Consider the following 11,965-nt stretch of genomic DNA (forward strand, 5'->3'; position numbering starts at 1 on the left):
CATTGTATCTGTAAAAGAAATAGGACTGATTCATCTATATTTATGGACTTGCTGTACAGGGCTAAATGCATTACTGATGGGGACAAATATTGTTAGGATGACATTTGTTTGTGGCACTTTTGAAGCAATCAGAATTTCAGCTGTATTGGACATTAAGGAGATCTAACACATTAGTGGTGTGCAACATCACACCAAACAAACCAATACATTGCTATTTTAACCACGTAAAAGTATGCTGGAGAAAGATAAGGAACGTCTAGTTAATTCCAGTGCTGCATCAGTATGTCGGTGAGCCGTTTCTTTCCTATTGTGGCTAGTTTGAGGATCAAGAAACCAATGTATTCAGACACAGGGCTATGATAATTTGGCTGTGTCCACAGCAAAAAAAATATTGCCTCTACTGATCATAAAGCTAAGGTCACATAAATTTGCCTTAAAATGAGTATGGAACTTGTGCCTCTTTTGACTAATTTTAGTGAAATGCCCAACTTGAATCATTCAATTTGACAGCGACTGATTCTTTCCAAGCCTAAAAGGAAACATTAATCTCAAAGGAGATGCTCTTGTGATTTAGATGTCACTTTTATCCTTGAGCTGGCCTCATTTGGGAATATATTTCTGTCCAATAAAAAGATGAACTTGTCTAATGGTGTCATTTTTTTTATTGGACGTCATCTTTTCCTGCACAAACTGCAGAGAGCACCATTTTGCATTTATCACCATGGATGTGACAGATTTGGAAAACTCAGTTTTAAAGTTGCTCTTATAACAAGCTGCCTTTTAGCGAGTGTCTGTAGACACAATCAATATTTTTGTCTGCTAAGTATAAAGTGGTGTATCACAGATAAAAATGTGTAGAAGACCCCCCCACACACACACACCCCACTTGTTGCCATTCACTCTAATTGTATTGATAATTTGCTTTCCATATTCTTGGCTTATTTTATAACCCCCCTTGACGCTCAGCAGGAGATCTTTATTCATTTTTCTCCTTGAACTTAATTTTAATTGTATACATATAAAATGTGAATAAGCATTTTTGCTTTCAAGCTTTCTTGGCTTGGAACCTTGAGTGGTAATTATGCAGACAACAATTCTTCTACCTTGGTACTGCTCTCCTGTGTGTGCCCCTCTAGTTCTATTGACATTTGTGTTTTTCAGAGTTTTGAAACAGGAAAAACATTCAAGCTATCACAAGTGACTTTGAGAGAAAAGATGAAACTGATGCACAGCAGGTTGTGTAAATAATTGGCTGCTCTGTATGAGTGTTAAGATTTGGGACACGTCAGATGTTGTCGAGTAGTGATTGAATCTGGATTTTAATAAGGATCCAAGAGATTTGAGAATAAATGCCCTCAAAATAATTGTCAGTTTTGGTCCTCTGTTTCTGTCAAAGAAAACATGAAGTTAAAAAGCAAAAACATTGCAATCATCCAGACATAAACAAATCACAAAACAGACGAAATTATTTGCTACAACAAACGCTGCACTGCTTTTGAATGTTAGACTTTTGTACTTGTGTTATTGACCGCTTTAAAAATGATGCCTTGTCTGATTTATCATAGAAAATAGACAATGCATCATAATAGCAACAGCAATGATTGGCTGGTTGAAAGACTTGACTTCAAAACAGATGTTTCATAGAGGCTTATTTAAAAAAAATCAATCTCAGTAAGATCACATGCAAACAATCAGCTCAGAATTAAGCGTGAATGAATATTATCACAGGAGTTAATTTTAGTTCCGACATAGAGCTGTATCACCTATAATCAACTCATTTTTTCCAAGAGTCAAATAGCCAAACCTTAAAATGTCAGTATTTTAATTCAAACGTTGCCTCACAATATCACTTCAACTAAAAGGCTAAATCATCCATAAGATATCTTTGTAGATGACTTTAAGAATAATTAACTAAATGCCCATGAACATTGCAAAATGTCATTGCTATTTTGCATTGTAAAATAAGAATGAGCATAGATGTCACATAGAAAAAGTTATATGTCTTACCAGTAAATCATGCTGATCTGGCACAGTGTGAGAGGCTCCAGCAAATGAAGTGTACAGTGGTGATGAGTGCTCTCCACAGTTCTCCTCAAGAGGCCGGCGGTCATATTATTTACGACGATCCCTATACAAACAGGACAAGGCTGTTTCCCCCCAAACCTGCTGCATTTTACTTTTATGGGAAGTTGTAGAGAGCCGTGACAGCATCAGACTGCTGATGCGGGCATTGCAAGCGCCTTCTCCTACCCCTCCTGTGTCGGGCCTTACAGCATCCTATTGGTGCTATTAATCAAAGTTTAGAAGTTAAGTGTTAACAGGAGACATCGCCGTGCTGTAAATTGTATCGGAAATACAGAATCTGTCAGCAACAAATACAGCTACATGCTGTAGTTTGTTTCTGCTTGGAATTGTAATCACTGCTTTCGACTCAAGGAAGTTGCTCCCACGTGTGATGTTAGGGAGTCCAAAATATTCAAGAATCCCACCGGGATGCTCCGTACAGCTATTTTCTGTATACCATGCACTCCCTCTCTAACCTTGCGCATTTCTTTCATAACTCAGACAACTCAATGAACTTTTGAAAGGGTTTCACATTTCCATAGGTTGACACAGCCCGTGTTCCATATTTCATCTGATTATTATGAGATGCCACAACTGCCTCAAATATAAGGAAGAAGAGAACTTCCTCATTACTTCCCATATCTTTAGCCTATCCTTGGGACCTCAACCCAGAGAGGGCGTATATCCCCCTAATTGCTGCTGATGTTGCTTCTGCTTTCATTTAGTATTTTAATAGAGCCCATGCTCCTGAAGGAAAGGGGGCACAGTGCAAAGTTTCCCTCACTACAGGCGGCAAATTACTTCTCAGAACTAGGCACACACTCCCGTGTAGTACCGAGCCGCTGTTAAGGCAAAACAATTTGTCCAACATGAGGAGGCTCCCTGGAGACTGTCTTTAAGTGTTAAATGACCTGGATGAACCCAATACTAGTCCACGGCTGGGAGGTTTTTAGGCTTGGATGGCTCACACTTATACCCTCTGCATAGCTATTTGAAGGCTGTTTATGCAAATTCAAGGCGATCCGATTTTTCTCACGGCTTCGCTTACAGGCTCTATCAGCCCCCTTGGGTGCCTCCCGTGGTCACTCTCATCGCTCCACAACCGGCCTACACGAGCATGGCAATGGCAGTGGACCTGCCTGTAACGTCATATATGCAACATAATGTCATATTTATAGAATTGGAATCAGGCATTTTCTTTTTTACTTCAAATTGGGGATGATTGTAATTCTTCAAAACATTTGTTTGTGTCTTAGCATGAGCTACAAAGAATAACAGGCTATCAAGTCCAAGAGCCTTGTGACAATGCATAATGATACTGATGTGTGTTGATGCATTTAGACCCGAAATTAAGACCCCAGGCTACAAGAAAACAGCACATTTTTTTTTTTTGCTCTTGTGACATTAAAAGCTTGAAGGGTAAATCTGCATACTGATATTTGGACGGCAGGGGGCAGCAGTGAGCTGCTTGGTTATAACCTTACTTTTTTCCAATTCTGTGATCCCTTGTTTCATAATAGGATTGTGGCGTGCCCTCCAGACATCTGGTTGGCTCTAAAGGCAATGGATAAATAAAAACAAATGTGAATGAAGCACCAATAATATATGTTACATGTAAACATATCTTCAGTTTCAGTACTATAATCCTTATTGTTCATGTCAGCTCATACGCCATTAAATCTTGGGGGGGGGGGGAAAGGTCATTCAAGGAAAGAAATGTGAGGATGAAGCTTTATGAAAGAAAACGACAACAGAAGTCATTATACAATAGAGACAACAGATCATTAATTAATCCTTCTGAGAGTGTGAAGTAAATCGATTCAACCTTGATTCAACCACTGACACCCCCAACGTACAAAGCCATTGTGGAGCATTGGCGGTGCTGGAATTCACAACCCCCCTCCAGTCAATTCACCTCAGTTTTAATCACTTCTAATTATTTCCAACGCTGCACAATAAACATCCAGACAGAAGAATGCATTGAACGTATACCCGCTGGCACTTTCAATCAGCTCCTATTGTCCCCTTTACGTTGTGTATATTTACATTGCCCACCCGGCCCTCCTTCTGCATGGGCCTTGATTAAACTAGTTCTTGTGTAAGTGGATTTCTTTAATGTTTTTTTAAGTTGTGTGCCTGTTTGTCCTTTCCATGAAGCTGGAGGCAGTGTGTGCTCCTGTCAGGAGGTGACAGCTGCTTCTCTCTGCCTCTCGTTGTTCCAAAGAGCTGCTGGAGTGTGACCAGCCTCTAGGCCGCCTGCCGGCCTTCCAGTCCACCCCCACCCTCCCTTACCCTCTCTGCAGCCTGATCTGTCCTGCTACTTTGCTTGTGGCCTTCTCTCTCTTTTTAGAGCCATGAAAACCTGCTTAGCCCAATTAGAAGCAGCCGCCAACTGGGCGTCCCCCCTCCGTTCTCCCATCCTCTTCCTCTCCAGTAGTGTCACGCTCCAGCACGTGACAATTGGAGGCTTCTCATGACTATCATCACGCCAAGCTGATGGGCATACTTTTTGGGAATAGTGGTTTGGGACATACCCGACCCTATGTCTGTGCACATACCGAGACAGATGCTGCACTGTGTTGCGGTCTCCGATGCTGTTTTGGACTAAGGAGCTTGGCAAAATAAACAATCTGTAATTGGGTTCATTTTCTGTGGATGGTCTCTACTATTTAAATCGGTCAAGCTACATGGACGGAGTGGTTGAAGGAATGCGGGATTACTTAAACGATTTAAGATTTTGTTCGGCTCGCCCAATACAACTGCACATTGTAATTTGCATTTAAGATGCTGTGCTAAGTATAGATGTATGTTTTTATCTCACAAACCATGGTTAGAATATATGTAAACCAAGACAACTGGACAGTATCTCTCAAAAGTGCCTCCATAATTATTATATCTCTTCATGGGACACCACAGAAGAACCTATATATTGCTACACTGTAGAAATAGTCAGCATACTGAAGATGGTCACGTCGTCGAAGTGCTGGTATATGTGCCCAAGTGGGTATATAGGTAAAACAATAATTAAAATATTGATGCTTTGTGAGCGTCACTCTACAATGCAATATAAATTTCAGCTGTTTTTTTTTTATCTAAACTAAAAAAAAATCCGATAAATTTGAAGTTTTAATTTAGCGCAGCATCTATCTGTTGATTACATCCCTTCAGGTTTAGGGTTTTCGTTGAAAGCGCAAAAATGAAAAGATAGCATTTTTATAAATTACACAACGGTCGATAGCAGTTATTCATCTTCAACATCGCAATGATGCTACTTCTCAGGAAGTGTAGTTTGCTGTGACTTTTAATCATCTTCAAGATAATTGCATTTTAAATTCGAGGACATTTGTCAAGCCAGAGCATTCTTCTAACTGGAGAAGTATTGTTCATTGTTTGTTTGCTCCGAGCACCGTCAAACATCTCGCGACAATGTAGTCCCAATAATTCCACTATTCATTGTTGGAACTCGTATTCAACGTGATAAAAAGCCACAGAAGCCGAAGACTGGATATCAAATACTGTTGAGGATCACTTTTATTCCTCCTTTAGTAGAGGTTCTCTAACCTGACTCGTTTTGAGCAGAGGCAAAGGCCATAATTGATTCCTCGCCGATCTCAGATTCATCTTGTCTCTCTCAGGTGGGTGCGGGGCTCTGCAGAGAAAGAGATGAATAAAAAGACAGAGCGTGAAGTTCATTGCCAAGCGGCGGTGATACTGGCAGCCGGTCAATCTGATACAAGTCTGGAACATGGTGGTTAGATTTTGAATCGGTCTCTGAAAGGAGTTTCTCACAACACACATTGACCAGACACACTGAGAGCCAGTATTTGTGACCTTAAAAAGTGAGTTGAATCATCTTCGAATCCTAACCACCTTGCTGCATGAATCAGGCAACCTGACGCCAACGCTAAATTAATCCCATTTTTCTACTCTGACTAACGCTGATGTGCAAAGAGAAAAGAATCAACACCAAGACAGCACCTGTGAAAGTTCATTTGAAGTAAACGTTGAAATGCAACCTATTCAGCTCAATGAGGATGACATGCTCATCAATAGCAGAAAGCATTAGGACTCCACAATCAACAAGAGACCTTACACGTCCTTCAGTTTGCATCAGCCCAGCAGTAATGACTCGTATGCCCATCAGAATCTATCCGCTCATCGTCTATGAATGATTGCTCGTTCAATGGCACATGTAAATTACATGCTGTGTTGGAGAGATTTTCCCGGGTATCTCGATGCTTGTTCGTTTACGAAAATTTCACACATTAACATAACCAGTAGGAGTTGGCTGCAGAAAATAATGACTCCTGGTGGGAAGGAACAGAACACTCGTGTGCATGAATAACACATACACTTAAGGTACCGTACAATATTTATGGTCCATGCCACATACAATGCGACACATGTAATAAAGCTTGATAATTGTTCCTCATTGTTAAGGAAAAGGTGATGGATGAACATAATGAGTCCCTTTGGAGTGAGTATGGTAGCCTGTAGGTAAGAATATGTCACAGTGCAAGACAAAATGGGTTGATTGAGCTTTTGGATTCCAACCAATTTCTCCTCTACTAATTAAGCATTGTTAGATTTTCATATTTTTAAAAGAACTGATGAGAAGCAGCAGAGTTGACAGTGGCTTGAGGTAAAAAAAAAAAGAGCAATAATTTAAAACCCGTTCAACTGATTGTGAATGCCCTCATTTACCATCCAGCCTGTTGCTATGGCTACAATTCTCAGTCACACTGGAGTACTGCAGATGCTCGGTGCCGTCAGTCAGTGTTAACAGCCAAAATGCTGAAACGCAATCAAGCTTATCTGTTTTCTTGTCATGGGATCTCAGTTTTTTTTTTTTTTTTTGTGTGTGTGTGTGGAAAATAATCACTTTGATGTAAAACTTCCTGGCACGGTCAACAAACAAACTAAAAAGGTGACAAATGTGTCACACAGGAATCAGTGTTGAATATCAGCAGAATTTTTACTAAGTTGGTGGCATTGTTCTTGGCAATGTTGCTCAGTGATGGCTGCCAAGAATTCATATTGAGTGGTTGGCTTTATAACACATACAGACACTTGCGCCAGCACTCATTTGAATACAGTAGCTGCAGCCCGCAAGACTCTTTTTTTTTTTTTTTTAATTAGTACTGTTGGTTTGCATGAGAAAATTAAAACGAACCTTGTACATTTTCACATTTACTGCATAATGTTTAAGGATTTTATGAATATATTTTGTTGAATATACAGTCTCTAGAATTTCTATAATATCCAATATACTACTAAAATGCATCAGGCTTACGGTCATAGTTTGTAAGTCAAAAAAAGCGTCAATAATTGTGTCAGAACACACCATGTGCACTAGAACAACCAGACGTGGCTAATAACTAATTTTTAGAGGCTAACAATTACATTTGTTAGCGTCTCAGCATGATGTTGTCAGCTCACGAATGCATCTTCACTGCAGTAATCGCTGATGTGCTTGAGGCACTCCGGTTGTTTTGTTCCATTGTTCAAGCAATGTTTTCTGCATTGACTGAACCACAGCCGGGATTGAAGACCGAACAGGATGATACACTGCAATTTAGCCCGACTCTGTGATGCCAGTTCGTGCTGTTCAACAATAGCACTGATGAAGTCGATGTCACCAGTGAGATGTCTTTGTTGAGGCATTTTTAAGGACTCAAATCTATATGCCAGTCTCAAAGTTCTTTCACATTTACATTTAATCTTCCATAATATGAACACCAAACGATAAGGTGATGGTGATCTTAGAAGATTTTCAAATACATAAAAAAAAAAAAGATATGAAAATGACACTGTTAATTTATAGACACTCAATGAATGGGTTCCTAAGAGGTATCTCATGTTGTCGGCATGTCTTTCAACACCATAACAAATGCGAGCGAGAGCGAACCTGTCAGACGGGCATATTAGTGTAACAGAACTGCAAATTGTGATCCAATTAAAACAGTCTGTGAGGTGACATGGTCTAATAAAGCTGTGAAAATAGTTTGCGCTGTTGCTTTACCTTGACAGTATAAAACTTTACGAATGGCAGTTGTATGTGTTTTGTCGGAGGCTGGCTACTGACAAACTGGGGACTTTGAAACATTTTTATAAACTGACTTTTCCTACAACCCAACTGCTCTTCTAGTTTCTATCCTGTAAGTGACTGTGTGTAAGTGCTTTGCCATTTAAGTGGCAGTCGTGAAAATCTGCAGGATTCCAGGAAAACCTCTGCTTATCCCCCAGCGTGACTTTTGAGTCACTATTTATTTATTATCCCTGTCCCTAGACCAAGAATGGGCAACTGGCGGCCCAAGTTAAAATTAAGTGGCCCTTTAAAAAAATCATATTTACAAACCCAAACTAGGTTTAGTTTATAATATGAACAATCACCACTATATAGCACTTTATAAGCTGGAAAATGGATGCTACTTAAGCCTACGCATGTTTGAGACATAAAAGCATTTCTGCTTAAAGATTCGGGTTGCTGACTCATAATAGGGCTTTTCATGCTGCAACAATGAGGCGCTCTAAAATGACCACAGCAGCACAAAGCCCATGGCCACATGCCACGTTTACTTCATTCTTCTGCCTGCTCTTTGTTTTTATTTTTGTTTGATTATTTTTTTTACTTAGAGTATATTTGTCATAGCACTGAAAACTTAAATCTAAAAAAGGGCTTGGGAAAATTTAAGACTGAGAATAGAAGAAACATCTTTAGGGACCAAATATAAATCCTCAAGAGTGGTATCTCGGGAATGTTGTAATCATGGCTGCTTTTCATCCTTTTTACTCAGTTCAACCCCTTGAACAGCGTCATAATTTTCCTGTGCACACATTAGTTTCATCCTCAGATGAGTTTTCTTATTTTCCTTAAGGCTCTCTGATCCAAGCTTTGTTGTTGTTACTGACAACAGGAGGGAAGTGGATTCAGGTGTGGATGCCACTCTTGTGCATAGTCACTAAACGATTTTCTATGAAAGCAGATGGGAAATCATCGGAATAATCTCCTAGAGTGATTCCCAGTGCCTACATTGCTGATTGGTATTGAAGGTTATTATGATTTTTATAGACAAGAAAATAAAGCAATGCGCTTCTGAATGGCTGGTCTTATCTGCACTCTTGCAACAATGGTAGTAAAACTTTGCCGTTCAACCGAGTCAGCACATTATTATCGTGTTGATAATTAGAGCAACAAAACAAAAAGGGCCAAGGACAGGATTAATTGATATAATTCTTTCTCGTGTCTTGTCATCTGGGGCCGTCGGTAGACAAATGGCCATTTTTTTTTTTTTTAGTCAAACAATATGTGATCTGCTTCCTGTGCTGTGTGACTCAAATCGACACATTCTCTCTCTCTCTCTCTCTCTCTCTCTCTCTCTCTCTCTCTCTCTCTCTCTCTCTCTCTCTCTCTCTCTTTCTCTCTCTCATTCAAAGCAACACTGCAGCTCCTTTCAACATTTTTCAGAGCATCTCCACACCTTTGAAGGCAAGCATCCATAATGAGTGGCGTCAAATTTCATCCCAATTAGAGTGTTTATCTCAGCTTAGTTCACCTATAGTGTTGCCTTTGCCTCATGTGGGCTGGTGATGAATTTTCATGAAGGACAAACACTGTACTTCAGATGAAAACGCTTATCTTGTGCTGGGATTTAAGGCTTTCGAGCTGAAATTATTTCTCCCCAATTTGTTTGTGCCGTGTTAACATCAAGCGTTTCGCAGGCTCGCCATGGCGTGGCATTGGTGGTGGTGGTGGTGGGGGGCTGCTAATGCATGTTTATGTAAGATGGGTCCCAAAGAGCTTTCATGTGGAAAATGGAATAAATGATGCACATTATCCCACGGCACCTTGATGAGGCCTGCCAGATAGAAAGTGACAAACATGAAAGGTACACATGTCAATCAAAGCTTATTCAAGCTCGTCACAAACACGAAACAGGTTGAACGTGCAGCTCTGCGTAGGATTTGTTGCTGATCATGTTATTCTGCAGTGAAGGATGAGCAATTTTTTCATGGCAATTCTAACATTGGAGCGAGTAGAATGGAGGGCCGCGGGCTATTTTTGTGGAATAGGCGCTTTGTTATTGTAGCACTGAAGTGGCTGTTATGCCAAAGTGCCTGTGCATAGCAGCAGGACCAGGGAGCTGTTTCCCTTGACACTGATCTATAGCTCCGATTCACGAAACCCTCGGCTCTGACATGCAACATTTAAATGAAGTCATTAACATTTAAACTCTCTTTCTTCCAGGGACAATCTGTCCTGACATCCGTTTGGCCCTTCTGCAAGTTGCCGGAACATAAATATGGAAGCTGCCAAAGGGCTGAGAAAACTTGTCAGATTTTTACCAGGAAGCTGTTGGAGACCCGTTTTGGGTTTTTATATGATCTCATAAAAACACTTTACATAAAAACATTTGATTAATTATAAACTGTGCAATGACAATAAGAAGCAAAGTTGTCTTCCAAATTATTAGCTAGAGTAAATAAGTACTCAAAAAACCTACTCAAGTACTGATTAACTAACTCATTTACGAGTTTTGTAATTCGGAAAAAGATATAGGATAGGATGTGGCGACTTAAAATATTGCCCAACAGTGCCTCTAACAAAAATGTTACAGCTTTATAAAACAACAAAATAATGGACATTTATAAAATGTCTTAATTTCGTTTACACTTGTGAAAAAGTCTTTTAGCTCCTCGACACCGACATAAAAATGGACACGTACCAGTTGAATAGAGAAGATTCTATATATATATATATATATATATATATATATATATATATATATATATATATATATATATATATATATATATATTTTGTTGGTTTTATCATTCTTTAAGTATTTTAGTTAAATTATACATTTTGTTAAGTCTGATTTATTTTGGGAAGTATTTAACAATGCATGAAATTGATCATTGTTAACACACTGCCAATTTGGTTGCAAATTAAGAAATGAGATTTGGCCATTGGCACTGACGTTCCACCATGCCCAGCAGTAATTAGTCTTTGCTAACCTGTTTTGTCATTAGTTAGTTGTTTGAAACAAAAACATAAAAATGGTGGAACATTGGGTATATGTGTGTTTCGTATGTTTTGATCACCGTTAGAAGCTGGGTGATTTGCAATAAAGTTACTGGTATATGGTTTTGCGCTACCGCTTGGATCTTGTGCGTCAACAACAAAAAATACAATTAAATGGGTTGTATGTATGCTTTTTTTTTTTTTCTGCTCAAAAGATAAAATATTGATTTGGTACTGTTTGAGAAATGCTGAAAGAAATCTAACAAAAATATATATACAATAACGGACAAAAGGGCTTTTTTTTTTTTTCCCTTCAAAAGTAACAGCCTTATAATTCAAGCTGGTAAAGCAAACTTAACATAATAAATGACCTTAATGGTGAGTGAGCAACATTTACACAGTCTGAATGGCCCCCTTAAAACTGGAGGCTTCACTACCTTGACCCGGCAGCAATACGGGTACCAAAGTGGCATGAAGAAAGCACACACGCAAATAAAGGGAATCTCTTTTATCCTTTGTTGGATAACGCGACAACCTTGTCGATATTAAACGCAACCACCGGAGGCACTCACATCAAGACTTGCTTGAGTTTCTCAGCGGGTTTCTGAGGTGAGGATGTCTGTCACGCATCTCGTCTCATTTGATTCAGAGGGGAACGACTGAGAGGTAGCGTGCAGCAGATCACAGGACGCACTAATTATTCTTGTCTGCCCAGAGACGCCCGGCTGATTGCGCCGTTACGGCGGCTCGCGTATAATGTATGAGCTGAGGTAATGTTAACTGTACCCAATGCAATCTGAATTCAATAAAACATGAGATCCCTGTCATCAGGCAAGATAAGATGTGCGGCATTCAAAACCGAGACGGGGCTCCCAT

The sequence above is a fragment of the Syngnathus leptorhynchus genome, chromosome 10, assembly GCF_054491065.1.
Source record: "Syngnathus leptorhynchus isolate UIUO chromosome 10, UIUO_Slep, whole genome shotgun sequence".
NCBI classification, from domain to species: Eukaryota; Metazoa; Chordata; class Actinopteri; order Syngnathiformes; family Syngnathidae; genus Syngnathus; species Syngnathus leptorhynchus.